Genomic DNA, 19,344 nt, shown 5'->3' with positions numbered 1-19,344 from the left:
ATCTAGCCCAGCATTTCTCATGATGTACTCTGCATATAAGTTAAATAAGCAGGGTGACAATATACAGCCTTGATGTACTCCTTTCCCAATTTGGAACCAGTCAGTTGTTCAATGTTCAGTTCTAACTGTTGCTTCTTGACCTGCATACAAATTTCCTGGGAGGCAGGTAAGGTGGTCTGGTATTTCCATCTCTTTAAGAATATTCCACAGTTTATTGTGATCCACATAGTCAAAGGCTTTGGCATAGTCAATAAAGCAGAAGTAGATGTTTTTCTGGAACTCTCTTCCTTTTCCGAAGGCCCAATGGATGTAGGCAATTTGATCTCTGGTTCCTCTGCCTTTTCTAAATCCAGCTTGAACATCTGGAAGTTCTTGGTTCATGTACTATCGAAGCCTGGCTTGGAGAATTTTAAGCATTACTTTGCTAGTGTGTGAGATGAGTCCAATTGTGCGGTAGTCTGAACATTCTTTGGCATTGCCATTCTTTGGGATTGGAATGAAAACTGCCCTTTTCCAGTCCTGTGGCCACTGCTGAGTTTTCCAAATTTGCTGGCATATTGAGTGCAGCACTTTCACAGCATCATCTTTCAGGATTTGAAATAGCTCAACTGGAATTCCATCACCTCCCCTAGCTTTGTTCGCAGTGATGCTTCCTAGGGCCCCCATGATTTTGGACTCCAGGATGTCTGACTCTAGGCAAATAATCCCACCGTCGTGGTTACCTGGGTTATGAAGATCTTTTTTGTACAGTTCTTCTCTGTATTCCTGCCACCTCTTCTTAATATCTTCTGCTTCTCTTAGGTTCATACCATTTCTGTTCTTTATTGTGCCCATCTTTGCATGAAATGTTCCCTTGGTATCTCTGATTTTCTTGAAGAGATTCTAGTCTTTCCCATTCTATTGTTTTCCTCTATTTTTTCGCACTGATCACTGAGGAAGGCTTTCTAATCTCTCTTTGCTATTCTTTGGAACTCTGCATTCAGATGGGTATATCTTTCCTTTTCTCCTTTGCCTTTAGCTTCTTTCTTTCCTCAACTATTTGTAAGGCTCCTCAGACAACCATTTTCCCTTTCTGCACTCCTTTTTCTTGGGGATGGTCTTGATCACTGCCTTCTGTACAACTTCTGTTCATAGTTCTTCAGGTAGTCCATCAGATCTAATCCCTTGAATCTGTTTGTCACTTCCACTGTATAATCATAAGAGATCTGATTTAGGTCATACTTGAATGATCTAGTGGTTTTCTCTACCTTCTTCAATTTAAGTCTGAATTTGGCAATAAGGAGTTCATGATCTGAGCCACGGTCAGCTTCCAGGCTTGTTTCTGCCGACTGTTTAGAGCTTTTCCATCTTTGACTGCAAAGAATATAATCAATCTGATTTCAGTGTTGACCATTTGGTGTTAACCAAAAAGTGAGATGTAAATTTTATAATTAAATGTAATTTATTTTTCTTACCCCTTAATTAGATGACTCATAATTATAAGTGTATGTGTTTATATTTCTACAGTTCCCATCTCTACCCTCAGAAGGATTTTAGGTGACTTGCTTTCCACATAATTAAATTGTAAAATAGCTGATGTATACAAAAGAATATAAACATTGATATATAGGTTACAGAACATAATGAAATGAAAACTTGTGTATCTTCTACTCAGCTTAAGAATTAGAGCATTACTAAACCTTGGGAAGTCCCCAAATGAACCTTTGCTGATTATGTCCTCTTTTCTTTTCCCCCAGAAGTAACACTAGACTTAATTATGTTTATCATTCTCTTGGTTTTCTTTCTTGTTTGGGGTTGCCATGCCCTTCTCCAGTGGATCTTCCCAACCCAAGACCATCTGAGTCACCAGGGAAGCCACTAATTATATGCTAATGCCTAAATGTTATTATGCTTAATGTGGCACATTTTTGAGAAGTAGTGTGAGGGGACTAAGTGCACAGATTCTAGCACCAGGCAAATCTGCCACTTACTAACTGTGTAATTGGGACAAATTATTGAACTTTTCAGTGCCTGTTTCCTTATCCAAGAAAGAGAGATTAAAAATAGAATCTATGTGATAGGGCTACTGTGAGAATGAAACGAATCATTATATGCAAACTGCATGGCATACAGTGCCCAGTACACAGGCGGTGTTTTCCCAAGTGTTCATTGTTGTTAGTACTAATACCCAGAACTAGAATTACACAGTAAGCTCACACTGTATATGCTGCTGCTGCTAATGTCTCAGTTGTGTCCAACTCTTTATGATCCCATAGACGGCAGCACACCAGACTCCTCTGTCCCTGGGATTCTCCAGGCAAGAACACTGGAGTGGGTTGCCATTTCCCTCTCCAATGCACGCATGCATGCTAAGTCACTTCAGTCATGTCCGACTCTGTGCAACCCTATGGACAGCAGCCCAGTAGGCTCCTCTTCTACGGGATTCTCTTGGCAAGAATACTGGAGTGGGGTGCCCTTTCCTTCTTCACACACTGTATAGGAGGCACAAAAACACTGTACCGCAGAAACTCATTGATAGAACAAGCAAAGAGAATATAAACCTAGGTTTAATTATATTGTTTCTAACTCTTTCATTTTACTGTCCTCTGAACAAACATGGTTGAATGCAAATATATACAATTCCACTGTATTTTTCATCACACACCTATTCCGGAATTCTATAAGGAAAGTGAAAGTCGCTTAGTCGTACCTGACTCTTTGCAACCCCATGGCCTATACAGTCCCTGGGATTCTCCAGGCCAGAATACTGGAGTGGGTAGCTGTTCCCTTCTGCAGGGGATCTTTCCAACCCAGGGACTGAACCCAGGTCTCCCACATTGCAGGTGGATTCTTTAACAGCTAAGCTACAAGGGAAGCCCAAGAATACTGGAGTGGGTAGCTTATCCCTTTTCCAGCAGATCTTCCCGAACCAGGAATTGAACCAGGGTCTCCTGCATTGCCGGCAGATTCTTTACCAACTGAGCTATCAGGGACAAGAAAAAAATGTTCTGACTGTACACCTGCTAACAATAATCTTAATAATAATAATTTGTTCCATCACTAAAATTCTAAGCTAAAAATGCCATAAATCAAGTGATCATTTAAAGTATAACATTATATGGCTCAGTGGTAAAGCCAGCTTAAAACTCAACATTCAGAAAACTAAGATCATGGCATCATGTCCCATCACTTCATGGCAAACAGATGGAAACAGTGAGAGACTTTATTTTGGGGGGCTCCAAAATCACTGCAGATGGTGACTGCAGCCATGAAATTAAAAGATGCTTGCTCGTTGGAAGAAAAGCCATGACCAACCTAGACAGCATATTAAAAAGCAGAGACATTATTTTGCCAACAAATGTCTGTCCAGTCTAAGCTATGGTTTTTCTAGTAGTCATGTATGGATGTGAGAGTTGGACTATAAGAAAGCTGAGTGCCGAAGAACTGATGCTTTTGAACTGTGGTGTTGAAGAAGACTCTTGAGAGTCTCTTGGACTGCAAGGAGATCCAAACAGTCACTCCTAAAGGAAATCAGTCCTGAATATTCATTGGAAGGACTGAAGCTGAAACTCTAATATTTTGGCCACCTGATGGTAAGAACTGACTCATTGGAAAAGACCCTGATGCTGGGAAAGACTGAAGGCAGGAGGAGAAGGGGATGAGAGAGGATGAGATGGTTGGATGGCACCACCAACTCAATGGACATGAGTATGAGTAAGCTCCGGGAGTTGGTGATGGACAGGGAAGCCTGGCATGCTGCAGTCCATGGGGCTGCAAAGAGTCGGACACGACTGAGTGACTGAACTGAACAGTAGAAAAGAATTTGCCTGTCAATGCAGGAGATACAGGTTCAATTCTTGAGTTGGGACGATCCCCTGGAGAAGGAAATGGTAACCCTACTCCACTATTCTTGCCTGGGAAATCCCATGCACAGGGGAGCCTGGCAGGCTACAGTCCATGGGGTCACAAAAGAGTCAGACATGACTTAGCAACTAAACAACTACACTATACCCCAGACAAAGTATTTTGGTTTTGCATTTTCTTTCCTTGATTTCTACTTTTTCTTATGATGTGGAACTTGCTTTCAAGATTTAGAGTGATGGAAAAAACCCTTTTATTTGATCAAGTGAAAAAATGTAAGGAATCCTAGACTCCTATAGCATGGCCTAAAGGCTTAGAGGTAGGTCATCTAGTCAATCCCCTACTCAATCAATGAATCTTAAGAATTTTGGATTTCATTAAACATTGGTCTAACTGGCATAATGTGCCTAACAGGAAATAATTTATAACTTATTAAGTTGTATCACTAGCTTAGTTTTCCACTTAGGCCCTGAGCCAAAGGAAAAGTAACAAAGTACAGCTTCATCACCAACAGTGAAGGAAATAGGTCCAATACTTAACCTATAGGACTAAAAAGTTCACTTTAAAAGTTCATGGTCAGTTTTGTGAGAAACATGTTACAAACAGGTTCATGGAAAAGGAGAGAGAACAAAGAGTTGGTTTGTTTGCTTTTTAAATCTAGTTCTAAAAGGAAATATTTATTCAGCTTCTGTATAATCTTAGGTGTCAGTAAATTTGAAATTTGTTTGTATTTCACCTTGACTTTATTAGTAAGTTTCATTTCTTAGCATATCCTGAATACTGTATTGCCTTATTTCAGAAAACACTGCCATCTATGACATTTTATAAAATTAATTTTTATTGAAGTATAGTTGCTTTACAATGTTTTGTTAGTTTCTGCTGTACAGCAAAGTGGATCAGCTATATATAAGTATATATAGATATAGATATATCCCCTCTTTTTTGGATTTCCTTCCCATTTAGGTCACCACAGAACATTGGGTAGAGTTCCCTGTGCAGTACAGTCGATTCTCATTAGTTATACGTTTTACACATGGTAGTGTATATATGCCAATCCCAATCTTCCAATTCATCCCACCACCCCCGCCACCACGTATGGTATCATGTTTGTTCTCTATGTCTGTGTCTCTATTTCTGCTTTGCAGATAAGTTCACCTATATCATTTTTCTAGATTACACATATACAGTAACTGCTTTTCTACAGCATTTTCAAAGTAAAAAATTTAAGAATAATTTTCAACAGCTAAAACTAAAAATTATGTTATCAGCTGTCAGACCAAAAGTTTAAAAAATAACAACAAATTGAGTTTGGGCTGCCTGAAAGGCTAGTATTTGAAAAGAGATTACTGTCACAGTTTGAGTGTTGATGCTCTCTAGCCACTACTTCCCAGCCCTGATTCAGACCACATGTTCTTGACCAGGGCAGCCTGTACCCCCATAGGCTCTTCAGATTTAGAAATGCCCTAAGATTATGTTCAAATCTGAATGCTCATGCTTCTGTGCATTTTCTGAGGCCAGATTCTTCAACTTTCTTTGGAATCTCAAAGGATTCTGTAACTATTAATCCTAAAAACTTAAGAAACACTTATTTAAACAGCATTCTATGATCCTTATCTATTACCTGACTTTTTAAATTTAAATTTATTTTAATTGGAGGCTAATTACTTTACAATATTGTATTGGTTTTGCCATACATCTACAAGAATCCGCCACGGGTGTACATGTGTTCCCCATCCTGAACCCCCCTCCCACCTATTACCTGACTTTAATTTCAGATTTCTGCCTTACTAACTTTCATCTTATCCACAAAATTCTTTTGTTTTGATACATGGCTTCTTTATTCACTCCTTAAAAATAATGGAAAACTAGAGCTTCAAAAAATAAGGAAAGACTGTCTACTTAAAATTGCAGTCAAAGGTGGTTTCAAAAGCTGAACCTATATATATTTAAGAAACATTAAAAAAAAAAGGCTATCTCTTCTGAGAGTTTTTTTCAGTTACACAACCAATTTCATCTTTTAGTTTATCACTTGCCTTTCAATTGAGAAAACAATTGGTGAACTGAATTGGTGATTCAGCTATTCTTAACTTTATCTTTTAAGGTATGTTGAGACTTAACAGATAAAAAACATGTATGACCATCACCCCTAATCCCATAACACACATATAGAGACTGACTTCCTAAAATGCTGTTCCTTCAAGAATTAAACCTTTACTTATAGAACAAAATGGTTTTGCTCTGATATAGCAAGGACTGATTTAGCAAGGAACATCTTGATGAAAAAGGGCAGAACTGCTGAGAATGCTAGCCTACTTTTTAACTGACTTTCCTCCTCTAAGCATCTGTCAAGTGTGGGATGAGAAAAAGGTGCTGCAATCTGGAGAGGCAGACTAGAATAAAAATATATTTGGTTCCAAGAATTTAAAAAAGACAGAAATGGCACTGAAAAAATGATGGAAATAAGAAGATTAAAAACAGCTCTGCTCTCCTTTTCTGTAGTTCTAAGTAACTACAAATTATCTACACACATCATCTCTTCAACTCTTTAACCTTCTCCAATCTGACTCCTTCCTTCCCCTCACAACCCTCTCCCTTTATCCAAGCCATCAACAAGACTTGTAAACATATCTTAAATCTGTCCACTGCTCTCCACCTCTACCACAAAGGACCATGGTCCAAGGTTACTGCATCTCCTACATGAACTAGTATAAACCATCGACTAGTATTTATTTCAATTTCCTCTGCTGTCCCCCTTTGATCAACTGTGAACAAAGCATTCAGTGTAATCTTTAAAAATGGATCAGGGCACTGAATAATAGTTCCATGGCTTCCCGATGCATCTTCAAGTTAAATCCAAACTCTTAGCATTCAGACAGTCAATACGGCATAACAACTAACACTGCTTGAGAAGTGCCTGGAACAGTGGCCAGCACTTCACAAATGCAGAGCAGATACTACCATGTTATGATACAGCCCTTGCCTGCCTCTCCTACCTCAGAGTGACACTCTCCTCAAATAACCAGTATTCTCTTTCAGTTAACTGCAAGCTCTTTCCCTCTCTGGGCCTGCTGTTTCCCTCTGTCTAAAATATTTTTCTCTCAAAAACTTCAAGAATGCCTGTCTTCCATTCACACTTCAAGTCTCAACCTAAATGTTACCTCATTCATGAAGCTTTCTTTTCTTCTCTAAATACCATCCTTTATAATTCCTTTTAAAAAATATCTCAGTATAGTTTATTATTTTTTAATTTTTATTTATTTGGCTATGTCAGGTCTTAGATGAAGCACGGGGGATCTTTAGTTGTGGTATACAGGATCTTCTAGTTGTGGCACACGAACTCTTTAGTTGTGGCATGTGGAATCTATTTCCTCAACCGGGGATCAGCCCCTGCATTGGGAGCTTGGAGTCTTAGCCACTGGGCCACCAGGGAAGTCCCTGTAATTCTTTACTGTTACTATTCTCTTCATTTTCCTTCACAGTGCTTTCTATTTTTAAACTGTCTTTCTTTCTTTCTTTTTCTTGCTGTGCCCTGTGTGGCTTGTAAGGATCTTAGTTCCTCAACAAGGATCGAACCCATGCCCCCTACAGTGGAAGTGTGGAGTCCTAACCACTGGACCACCAGGGAATTTCCTTTAATCACTTTTTTTGTTTGTTTCATCAGTTAAACTTTCTTGAACGTCATCAGATGACTAAACATCCATCCAATAAACTCTCTAACTTGCTTAATGTAGGAAGCACTGGGCTCTGTTCTTTATATTTAAAATAATCTTAACTAATGTAGGTATTAATCTCTTCTCACCAAGAAGCTAAAAAACCAGTCACTAATATACATGTGTCACAGTCTGTGCTATGATTCAGTATATCTACATACTTCCCGTAATTGTTACATACAACCTTGTGCCCAACAAAGTATTGTGCTAAGTGCTGCAGGAAGAGGAGCCAGGATGACAAAATAAGGATTATTTCTTCCATTAAGATCTTGAATAATATACGCACAGGATGGGAGAGACAAAAACAAAACATTTCAAAGCATTTCAAGTAGAGGATGGGGTAGGACAGAGTCATGGTATGTATGTAAAAATGTATATTTCATCAAAGCTAAGATGCCATCAACTGATGGCAAGATATATCATTATTTTATGTTCCAAACAGAAATGCTGCCAAAATTGTTAATAATTGTTCATTAGCTGGGAGGTATGGGGGGCAGGAGGAGAAGGGGATGACAGAGGATGAGATGGCTGGATGGCATCACCGACTCGATGGATGTGAGTCTGAGTGAACTCTGGGAGATGGTGATGGACAGGAAGGCCTGGCGTGCTGCAATTCATGGGGTCACAAAGAGTCGGACATGACTGAGCGACTGAACTGAACTGTGAAATATCAAAAGTAACACGCACCCCAATATGACAGATACATCCCAATTCAAGAATGAAGAAAAAGAAAGAGAAGAAGGGAGAAGAAAAGAAAAAGAAAAAGGAGGAAGAGAAGGAAAAAAAAAAGAAAATGACTATTCTATGATTAACACAAAATCAATCTTTTTGAGTCTTCCTCAAAACACCTCAATGATATGGACTATCAGTTCTTTACTAAAGTTTGCAATCAGGAAAGGGAGAAAAAACAGTCACTGAAAGGAGTGGTCACACAGCAACACTTTCTTTTGTGATTGTTTCATTTCCATTTGCCTTGTATATCTTCACTTATCCCTTTTCTTTTTCTTTTTTTAAAATGCAAGTACTTTTATTTTTTAGAGATGTTTATTTACTTATTTGGCTGACTCAGTCATCCTTGCAGTATGCAGGATCTTTGTTGCATTATTATTAACGGACCGCTTCTTTTTAAAAGCTAAGTGCAATGTAAGAATGCCCTCTTTAACACTTGTATTGAACACTGTACTCAAAGTCCTAACTAGCATAGCAAGGCAAGAGAAAGAAACTTTGTAAGCACTGGAAAGAAAGACACAATTGCAATCATCATACTTCAGCTAAGGTGGCTGAACAGAGATCTATATACCAAAAAAGTTTCTATCAGTAAATTGAAAATGTAAAAAAAAAGAGGAAAAACTATTTAAAAATTTAACAACAATAATAATTAAATTTAAGAGAAGATTTGAGAGACTTATGAGAAAAAGAAACTATTGAAAGATATTTTTAAATATCTAAGGGGCTTTCCTAATGGCTCAATGGTAAAGAACCCACCTGCCAATGCAGGAGACACAGGTTCTAGCCCTGTTCCAAGATGATCCACCTGCCCTGGAGCAACTAAGCCCGTGCCCCACAACTATTGAGCCTGTGCTCTAGAGCCTGGGGACTGCAGATACTGAGCCCACATGCCACAACTGCTGAAGCCCTCGCACCCTAGAGCTCATGCTCTGCGACAAGAGAAGCCACCACAGTAGGAAGTCTGTGCGCCGCAAATAGAGTAGCTCCCATTCACTGCAACTAGAGAAAGTGTGAGCAGCAATGAAGAACCAGCACAGCCATAAATAAATAAAAAATATCTAAATAGCTAGAAAGAGAGACTATGTTTGAGGAGAGGAAGGCTCAATATAATAAAAAGAATAAATTAAATGCATGTATAGATTAAAGCCTCTGACGTCTTGGGCCCATATACAAACCAAGTCCTATTTTTAATAAGAGCTTTTGAACTTTCACATAACTTGACTCAAATTACTCCCTTTGATAGATATTTTTGCAATTGGTATAAACTTACTAGGCACTAATTATAGGTATTTTACTTTACTAAATTGTAACAAGAGTTGATATTACACTTTAGAATTCTGAGGCCGCTACAAGGAATAAGAGTGAAGAGCATGTGATCAGTAAGTACATGGCTCAGTTCTGGTTGAATGTGCTGTGGTCCCACTGGTTCAAAGCTCAATCAGTGTGCACAGTGTCCACAATGGAAGTTCTAATAACCACTCCTGCAAGTGATGAAACACTGCCAACATTTTACACAACAAGTAAAGTTTTCATTCTTGATAATTATCTGTGAACACTGCCAAAACACAATCTCCTTAAGTCACCTAAAATCGTAAACATTTTGAATACAAATTCCACTTACAAGAGGAAAACAGACAAAACATTCATGATACAGTGGTCATATTGAGCTCCTATGGACCTGTATGTAGTCCTTATACATGTAAGACCCAGAAGCAGTTTCCAAGTCGGCTTTACAATGGATCTGAATTTGATCAAATGAATGATTTTCTTTAGGTCTAACTTATTCAATTTAATTTTGGTTTATGTAGGTATCGTGTGCTGCTTAAACTTTGCTTTATCCAAATTTCCTAACAGAGAATTAGAAATAATGATCATCTGTTTTACTGGTTGCTGCTGCTGCTGCTGCTAAATCGCTTCAGTCGTCTCTGACTCAGTGTGACCTTATAGATGGAAGCCCACCAGGCTGCCCCGTCCCTGGGGTTCTCCAGGCAAGAACACTGGAGTGGGTTGCCATTTCCTTCTCCAATGTGTGAACGTGAAAAGTGAAAGGGAAGTCACTCAGGTGTGTCCGACTCTTAGCAACCCCATGGACTGCAGCCTTCCAGGCTCCTCCATCCATGGGATTTTCCAGGAGTGGAGTGGGGTGCCATTGCCTTTTCCCTTACTGGTTGCTAGGAGATGATAATACTAATAGTTTACATTTACTGAATGCTTACTGTGTGCCAGGCACCATTACAAGTGCCTTGTATGAAAAGTGAAAGTGAAAGTCACTCAGTAGTGTCTGACTCTTTGCGACCCCATGGACTATAGAGTCCACGGAATTCTCCAGGCCAGAATACTGAAGTAGGTAGCCTTTCCCTTCTCCAGGGGATCTTTCCAACCCAGGGATCGAACGAACCCAGGTCTCCCACAGGCCAGGCGGATTCTCTACCAGATGAGTCACAAGGAAAGCCCAAGTGCTTTGCATACTTTAAATCATTTAATCTTCACAACAACCCATATCAGGCAGATTATATTACGATCACCATTTTACAGATAGGAAAACTGAGGTACAGAAAAGTTAAGTAACTTTCTCAGCGTCACACAAGTAAGTGGAGCAGCTTAGTGATTCATACCCAGGTAGCTGTCTCCAGAGCCCAGACCCACATTGTTATTTCATATTTCTTTTCACGATAGTTAAAACACACACAAAATTATTATAGATGAAAAAACCATCAAAAATTATGAATAAGAGTTAAACGACAGTTAAGCAATATTAATATCAATACAACTTATCACAGGTTGATACTTCACAGCTCTTGCAAAGTTTCATGGCCATGATTAAGAGTTTTGAAATTGGACAGACCTGGCTCTGAATCTTGAATGTGCCCTTTACAAGCTGTGTGACTTTGGACAACTTTCGTAACTTCACCAAGCCTCAGTTTCCTCATCTGTAAAATGAGAATAATAAACATCTCACAAAATTGTTGTTAGTAACATAATTATTGATACATTACATGGATATGATAAATCAAAAAAAAACCACAGATACACGAAATAAAAAGAGGAGGCTCACAACTTCCCCCAGGAATCAGAGCTTTATTATGTTGTAACGAAGATGACCACTTCAAGTCACCACAGCAACTGTAAGATCCACACACAAACAGAACCATAACTCCTCTAATTAATAATAAATCATTCCTCTGAATAGCAGTCAAATGCCTACAGGTAAACTACTGAATCTCTGAAATATAAAATACCATATATACACAGAGAAAGAGCCAAACAGAAAAGACATTGTTGTCTCTTGACAACAACTCCCATGAATCCCATTCCAGGCATACACTTTCTAAGACCAGTAGTATTCAAGGGGCCCAAAACAGGAAGAGGGGTGTCAAGAAGGAGTGATTCCCACCAATAGTAGAAAGGAATTTTTGTAAGAGAAAAACAGAAGCAGACACATCATCGAAATAGGTTAGAACTATCATTACCACTGAAGAATAATTGTGTCTGTTTACACCTGGAATTTTACACTAGTCAAAACAACTGAAACTGTCACTACTGCTGTCTTTAGAATCGCAATAAAATAATTTTACAATGAATAATGAGATTTCTATCAACACCTGCATTTGCCAATAATACATCTATCTGTTATAAGGTTAGGTGTTTCTTTGAAGGGGTCATTTTAGTAATACAATACAAAAGTCAATTTAAAATAGGAAAAAATAGAAATTATACAAAAATCCTATAGGATAATTTTGTTAAAAGAGTTCATCAATACTATCACCAAGGTGCATTTTTATGAATGTTATTAGTTTAAAATGTAAATTATATTATTAAAATGGTATATTACATAAAGATAATTATTAAAATGACTGCATTCATTGTAGCTCAAAGATTCAATAAAGAAAGAACTTCTATCCCCCAAAACACCCCCTTTTAACAAATAATGGCCAAAATGGCCCTCAATTTTTCTTAATAAAATTATTAAATGATCTGTCTGGAACAAAGGTCATTTAATTTTTACAAAGCACTTAAAAAAAATTAGCTAAATAGGAAATGTTTAAGAAGTCCTTAAATGACCTATTTCATAAAAGTTTAAGGAAATGAACATAGGACGTGAGATGCCCGAGGTTACTAAGCCATGACAAAAATCCAAACAAAAAAATCCTTCTGTTCTATATCCTAATAATTTGGAGTTTTTCTACTTGATCAGCATTTGCTTTGCTACTTTCTCTAAATGATGAGAATAACTTTTTGTCCTTTTCATGAATTCTACAAATCATTAATAAGATCAAGTCAGTTCAATCACAACTCAAGTATTTTAATTCAGGAATTTTTAGGTAAATTTTTTATGTAACTTAAAGAAAATTTGCAAATATCACTATTTATACTTTACCCCATTTGCTTTGTCAGTCTCTTTCCTCCTCACATTTTTTTTCTGAACCACATGAGAGTGAGTTGCAGACACTTAGCACTTTAGCCCTCAATATTTTTTTTCATATAGTTTCCCAGGAATACAGATATTCACTTAGTATACCTAACCAAATCAGTATTGTGTCAATGTTAAAATTTCTACTATATAATTACAGCCCATATTCAAATATCATTAACTGCTTAAAAAAATGTCTTTTAAAGCTACCTATTTCCCCAGTCCAGAATTCAATTCAGAATCATGCACTGCATTTAGTGGTAATGCCTCTTTTAGAATCCAACCAACTGGAACAGTTTCTCAGTCTGTGTCCTATAAGACTGATATTTTTAAAGAACACAGACCATTTAATATTTTGTATAATGTTCTTCAATTTAGGTTTGTCTGATGGTCTCTCATGTTTAAATTCAGGCTATGCATTTTTTGTAGGAATGTCACAAGTAATGTTGGGTGCTTCTCACTGCATCACATCAGAAGCCGCAAGAGGTTACAGGTTCTATTACCAGTGATGCTAACTTTGATCACTTGGTTAATGAGTATCTGCCAAGATTCTGCACCGTGAAGTTACTGCTTTTCTCTCTGTAATAAGTAAATATATTGTTAGGAATTGTCTTGAGACTATGTAAATATCATATTCCTCATCAAACTTTACTCCATAGTTTGGTACCTGCAGGGGATTCTTGGGTGAGAGTACTATTTTAATTGTTCCCAAACGCCATTTTCTAATTCCAACAGTTCTATATTTATTAGCCATTTTAATGAAGAACTTTCCCTTCTTCCCAACTTAAGTCATTTATTCATTTACTTATATGTGTATGGTTCTTATTTTTTCAATAGTTTATAATCTGTAACTATCATCATTCATTTGGCCCGTGGATGCTTCTCCACACTGGTTCTTGTTCCTTTTGACACATCCCCATCATTCTTTGACTACCTCCTTTCTTTCTGAAACAACAGTATGTTCCAGACTCCTCTTGTACTTTCCCTGACCCAGTTCTTCCTGGGATCAGCCATTTCTCCAAAGAGCTCTGGTTTCCTTTAAGTGGAGAATGATTTAGAAATCAGCATATGGGAGTTAGGTACGTTCACTGCAATTGCTTCAAGGCCTCTTAGCAAACAAAGCTGGAATATAGACACACATATATGTGTACTCATATACACATATGTGTATGTACATGCATATACATATATCTATACATACAATTATACACATCCCTAAGAGAAAGATACATAAGTGTATACATGCATACATGTATATTTCTATCTTTATATAAATAAATGTTAAAAATCATGAGTTCATAATTTCCAATTCAAATCCAACATCACAGGATTTACTGGAGTCTTTTCTTCTATATATATATATATAAAACTACCTTCTCCAACAATTGAAAAACCTGGCTCCCATTATCCTCAATATACTTATTCATTTGTTGAATCCTAATATAGATAGAAAATAGTTTCAAAGTTGCCAATTCATACCATCACAAATATAGCCTATAAATTAGGGTTATTTGTTTATAGCTCTTTTTGAGTTTCAAAGTACAGGATGCTCAAAAGTTACTTGGGTTACTTATTTTTCCCCCTTCAGCGTGTTTATACTTATTTTTCCCCTTTCAGTGTGTTTATGCTATAATTTGAAACACTTTAGATTTGTTTCTATTTACATTTTAGGGTTTTATCCCAACTTTATTGATTTTCTTTGCTGATTTTTTCTTTTCTTTTGTTTAGTATCTAAAAGGTTAGCATGATAATGTCCTCTGATATTCTGAACTGATGTCATATGCAGTGTTACCAGAGGAGGTGATGGCACCCCACTCCAGTACTCTTGCCTGGAAACTCCCATGGACGGAGGAGCCTGGTGAGCTGCAGTCCATGGGGTTGCTAAGAGTCAGACACGACTAAGCAACTTTGCTTTCCCTTTTCACTTTGATGCATTGGAGAAGGAAATGGCAACCCACTCCAGTGTTCTTGCCTAGAGAATCCAAGGGACGGGGGAGCCTGGTGGGCTGCTGTCTATGAGGTCAAACAGAATTGGACACGAATGAAGTGACTTAGCAGCAGCAGCAGTAGCAGTGTTACCAGGAGTTCTCTCAACCAGTGGTTGTAACAGAGCTTTACAGTTTAGAAAGTATATTTCCCATAGGAAATGAGCCATTCTGTAGCCAATCACATGTATTTACTACCATTCCACTGAGGCCAGATGTTTTCTGGGAATTACTATTTCAAGATACAGAAAGAAGGATAAAATGAAATGGGCAACTCCAGCAACTTCATAGATCATTGCTTGCAAAACAGTTTTCAAACCATGCTACTTAGATGCCACAAGGTGGAAAAGGGCAGGACCTGGAGGCAGAACTCCAGGCTCCTCCCCTGACTTGAATTAAAGTTCCTATTGCTTTTACTAGTAATATACTGGAGAAGGCAATGGCACCCCACTCCAGTACTCCTGCCTGGAAAATCCCATGGACAGAGGAGCCTGGTAGGCTGCAGTCCATGGGGTCGCTAACAGTCAGACATGACTGAGTGACTTCACTTTCACTTTTCACTTTCATGCACTGGAGAAGGAAATGACAACCCACTCCAGTGCTCTTGCCTGGAGAATCCCAGGGACGGGGGAGCCTGGTGGGCTGCCGTCTATGGGGTCGCACAGAGTCGGACACGACTGACGAGACTTAGCAGCAGCAGCAGTAATATACTGAGAATCAGTCTAAGATTTTGTTCATCTAACTAATTCAGCAAACATTTACTGAGTAACTATGTTGTCCTACATACTGTTCTAGGTGCTTCAGTGAAAAAAGACTTCATGAGACTTAGAATTCTAGTTGTGGGAGAGATAAACTATAAACCTAAGGAAACTGTATAGTCACTTAAAAAATAAAAGTTATAGAAAAAATTCAACAAAATAGTTTGCAATATTAGATAGCATGTTCAGTTTAGGTCTCACTGAGAAAGGAAAGGTTACTTTTATACGAATAATTTCTTAAGCTTGAAAATCATGAAGAAAGAAGTGCAGATCAATTTTTCAGTTGGTGTTAAACTATGTCTTCAGGTCAGAACATGAGAAAAAAGTCATGAAACATTTTCCTTCCTTCATTGAATCTTAGCCAATATTTAGATTGGTTTTTCTCAATCCAGGTCTTCTACTTTGTAAGTAACTACATATTTCTCCTCAGTTCAGTTCAGTTTAGTCGCTCAGTTGTGTCCGACTCTGCAACCCCATGAATTGCAGCACACCAGGCCTCCCTGTCCATCACCAACTCCCGGAGTTTACTCAAACTCATTTCCATCAAGTTGGTGATGCCATCCAGCCACCTCATCCTCTGTCGTCCCCTTCTCCTCCTGCCCCCAATCCCTCCCAGCATCAGGGTCTTTTCCAATGGGTCAGCTCTTTGCATGAGGTGGCCAAAAGTATTGGAGTTTCAGCTTCAGCATCAGTCCTTCCAATAAACACCCAGGACTGATTTCCTTTAGAATGGACTGGTTTGATCCCCTTGCAGTCCAAGGGACTCTCAAGAGTCTTCTCCAACACCACAGTTCAAAAGCATCAATTCTTCAGCGCTCAACTTTCTTCACAGTCCAACTCTCACATCCATACATGACCACTGGAAAAACCACAGCCTTGACTAGACGGACCTTTGTTGGCAAAGTAATGTCTCCTAGCTTCTGGCAAAGGGCTTTTTTGTTTTTCCTTTTCTTTTGTTTTTCTTTTAAACAATTTCATTGGGAAATTGAGGTAAAATCGGGCCTGTTAACCACTCTTAGAACTTTAAAGTACATTAATTTTTATCATATCCAAATACACTATCACTCCCCTATGTTTACAGTCAACAAAAGACTAAGATATCTAATCTTTCTCAGTTGTGCTAAATCATACCACTCAAATCCTAAACAACTGAGTTTGAACCTCAAGTGTAGAACTTTATAATAACCACAGGTAACAGTTAATCAGCCCTTACTATGTCCCAGCTATTGTCTTAAATGATTAATGTATATTACTTTATATTTCAAAACAACATTACAAACGTTACATGATAAGTACCATCAGTACCCTCCTTTTATAGATGAATAAACTGAGAAATGGAGAGATGAAATAACCTGCTCAAGGTTTCACAGCATCTAAGTGACAGAGCCAGAATTTAAAAAAAGACAGTTTGTGCCATTAACTGTGCATATTGAACTGATTCTAAAAAAATCTTTCATAATGTGTTCTAAATTCCATCCTGTTAAATTTAACCAGTTCAGTCTATGGAGGGAAAAAAATCTGACCTCAATGCTATCATCTAATATATATGGCTATTTTTCAAAGCTTCAATTGATCAGTATGCCATGAAGGGGTCTAATGAAACTATTAGTTAATAAAAATGTGACTAGGAATAGTAGCAAATGAAATCCAACAATGCATAATAAGAATTATACACAACAACCCAGTGACTAATCTCAGGTTAGTCAAGGCTGATTCAACATTTGAAAACTATTTAATGCAATCCATCACATTAAGAGGTTAAAAAGTCATGTGATCATTATCAAGAGATATCGAAAAGGCATTTCACAAAATCCAACACTCATTCCTGATAAAAACTCTCAGCAAACTAGGAATAGAGAGGAATTTCCTCAGCTGAGGCTTTACAAATAGCTGAGAAAAGAAGAGAAGCTGAAGGCAAAGGAGAAAAGCAAAAATATACACATGTGAATGGAGAGTTCCAAATAATAGCAAGGAGAGATAAGAAAGCCTTCCTCGGTGAGCAATGCAAAGAAATAGAGGAAAACAATAGAGTGGGAAAGACTAGAGATCTCTTCAAGAAAATTAGAGATACCAAGGGAACATTTCATGCAAAGATGGGCACAATAAAGGACAGAAATGGTACGGACCCAGCAGAAGCAGAAGATATTAAGAGGTGGCAAGAATACACAGAAGAACAATACAAAAAAGAACTTCACAACCCAGATAATCATGATGGTATGATCATTCACCTAGAACCAGACATCCTGGAATGCAAAGTCAACTGGGCCTTAGGAAGCATTACCACAAACAAAGCAAGTGGAGGTGATGGAATTCCAGGTGAGCTCTTTCATATCCTAAAAGATGATGCTGTGTAAGTACTGCACTCAATATGCCAGCAAATTTGGAACACTCAGCAGTGGCCACAGGACTGGAAAAGGGCAGTTTCCATTCCAATCCCAAAGAAAGGCAATGCCAAAGAATGTTCAAACTACCACACAATTGCACTCATCTCGCACACTAGTAAAGTAATGCTCAAAATTCTCCAAGCCAGGCTTCAACAGTACGTGAACTGTCAACTTTCAGATGTTCAAGCTGGTTTTAGAAAAGGCACAGGAACCAGAGATCAAATTGCCAACATCCATTGGATCACTGAAAAAGCAAGAGAGCTCCAGAAAAATATCTACTTCTGCTTTATTGACTACGCCAAAGCCTTTGACTGTGTGGATCACAACAAACTGTGGAAAATTCAAGAGATGGGAATACCAGACCACCTGATGTGCCTCTTGAGAAATATGTATGCAGGTCAACAGTTAGAACTGGACATGGAACAACAGACTGGTTCCAAATAGGAAAAGGAGTATGTCAAAGCTGTATATTGTCACCCTGCTTATTTAACTTATATGCAGCGTAAATCATGAGAAACACTGGGCTGGATGAAGCACAAGCTGGAATCAAGATTGTCGGGAGAAATATCAATAACCTCAGATATGCAGATGACACCACCCTTATGGCAGAAAGTGAAGAAGAACTAAAGAGCCTCTTGATGAAGGTGAAAGAGAAGAGTGAAAAAGTTGGCTTAAAACTCAACATTCAGAAAACTAAGATCATGGCATCTGGTCCCATCACGTCAAGGCAAACAGATGGGGAAACAGTGGAAATAGTGACAGACTTTATTTTGGGGGGCTCCAAAATCACTGCAGATGGTGACTGCAGCCAAGAAATCAAAAGACACTTGCTCCTTGGAAGAAAAGTTATGACCAACCTAGATAGCATATTCAAAAGCAGAGACATTACTCTGTCAACAAAGGTCCATCTAGTCAAAGCTATGGTTTTTCCAGTAGCCATGTATGGATGTGAGAGTTGGACTATAAAGAAAGATGAGCACTGAAGAATTGATGCTTTTGAACTGTGGTGTTGGAGAAGACTCTTGAGAGTCCCCTGGACAGCGAGAAGATCCAACCAGTCCATCCTAAAGGAAATCAGTCCTGAATATTCACTGGAAGGACTGAAGCTGAAACTCCAATACTTTGGTCACCTGATGTGAAGAACTGACTCATCTGAAAAGACCCTGGAAAAAGATTGAAGGGAAAGATTCTGGCAAAGATTGAAGGCGGAAGGAGAAGGGGACGACAGAGGATGAGATGGTTGGATGGCATCACCGACTCAATGGACATGAGTTTGAGTAAACTCTGAGAATTGGTGATTGACAGGGAAGCCTGGCGTACTGCAGTCCATGGGATTGCAAAGAGTCAGACACAACTGAGCGACTGAACTGAAACTAAACCAGGTGAGAGGTGATAGTGGCTTGGACCAGACTGATAGAAGTGGAGATAAGATAGGTCAGAGAGGTATGTGATCCACTATCTGTGCCCCTAGCTCCAGAAGAGACCACACCTGGAGAAGCAGTTGTAACACTTTCACCAAATGAATAA

At 38.4% G+C, this 19,344-nt stretch overlaps 1 protein-coding gene across 49 annotated transcripts in view; it reads right to left on the bottom strand.

Moving 5' to 3' along the window:
- NUMB (NUMB endocytic adaptor protein) overlaps positions 1-19,344 on the bottom strand; it is a 161,808-nt gene that overhangs the window by 73,217 nt on the left and 69,247 nt on the right. For 22 of the 49 annotated variants that reach the window (XM_086319836.1, XM_086319852.1, XM_086319859.1 and 19 more), the window contains one exon: positions 11,125-11,209. The exons of the other annotated variants lie outside the window; for them this stretch is intronic. The gene's annotated coding sequence lies outside the window, so the exon portion shown is untranslated. The remainder of the gene's footprint in view (positions 1-11,124; positions 11,210-19,344) is intronic. 49 annotated transcript variants of the gene reach the window in all.

The sequence above is a fragment of the Bos grunniens genome, chromosome 10 (assembly GCF_055505025.1).
Source record: "Bos grunniens cultivar Pamir isolate PY7600 chromosome 10, Bosgru_T2T1.0, whole genome shotgun sequence".
Taxonomy (NCBI): Eukaryota; Metazoa; Chordata; class Mammalia; order Artiodactyla; family Bovidae; genus Bos; species Bos grunniens.
Note: the sequence above shows the minus strand (reverse complement) of the source record. Positions and strands in the feature narration are given on the sequence as shown.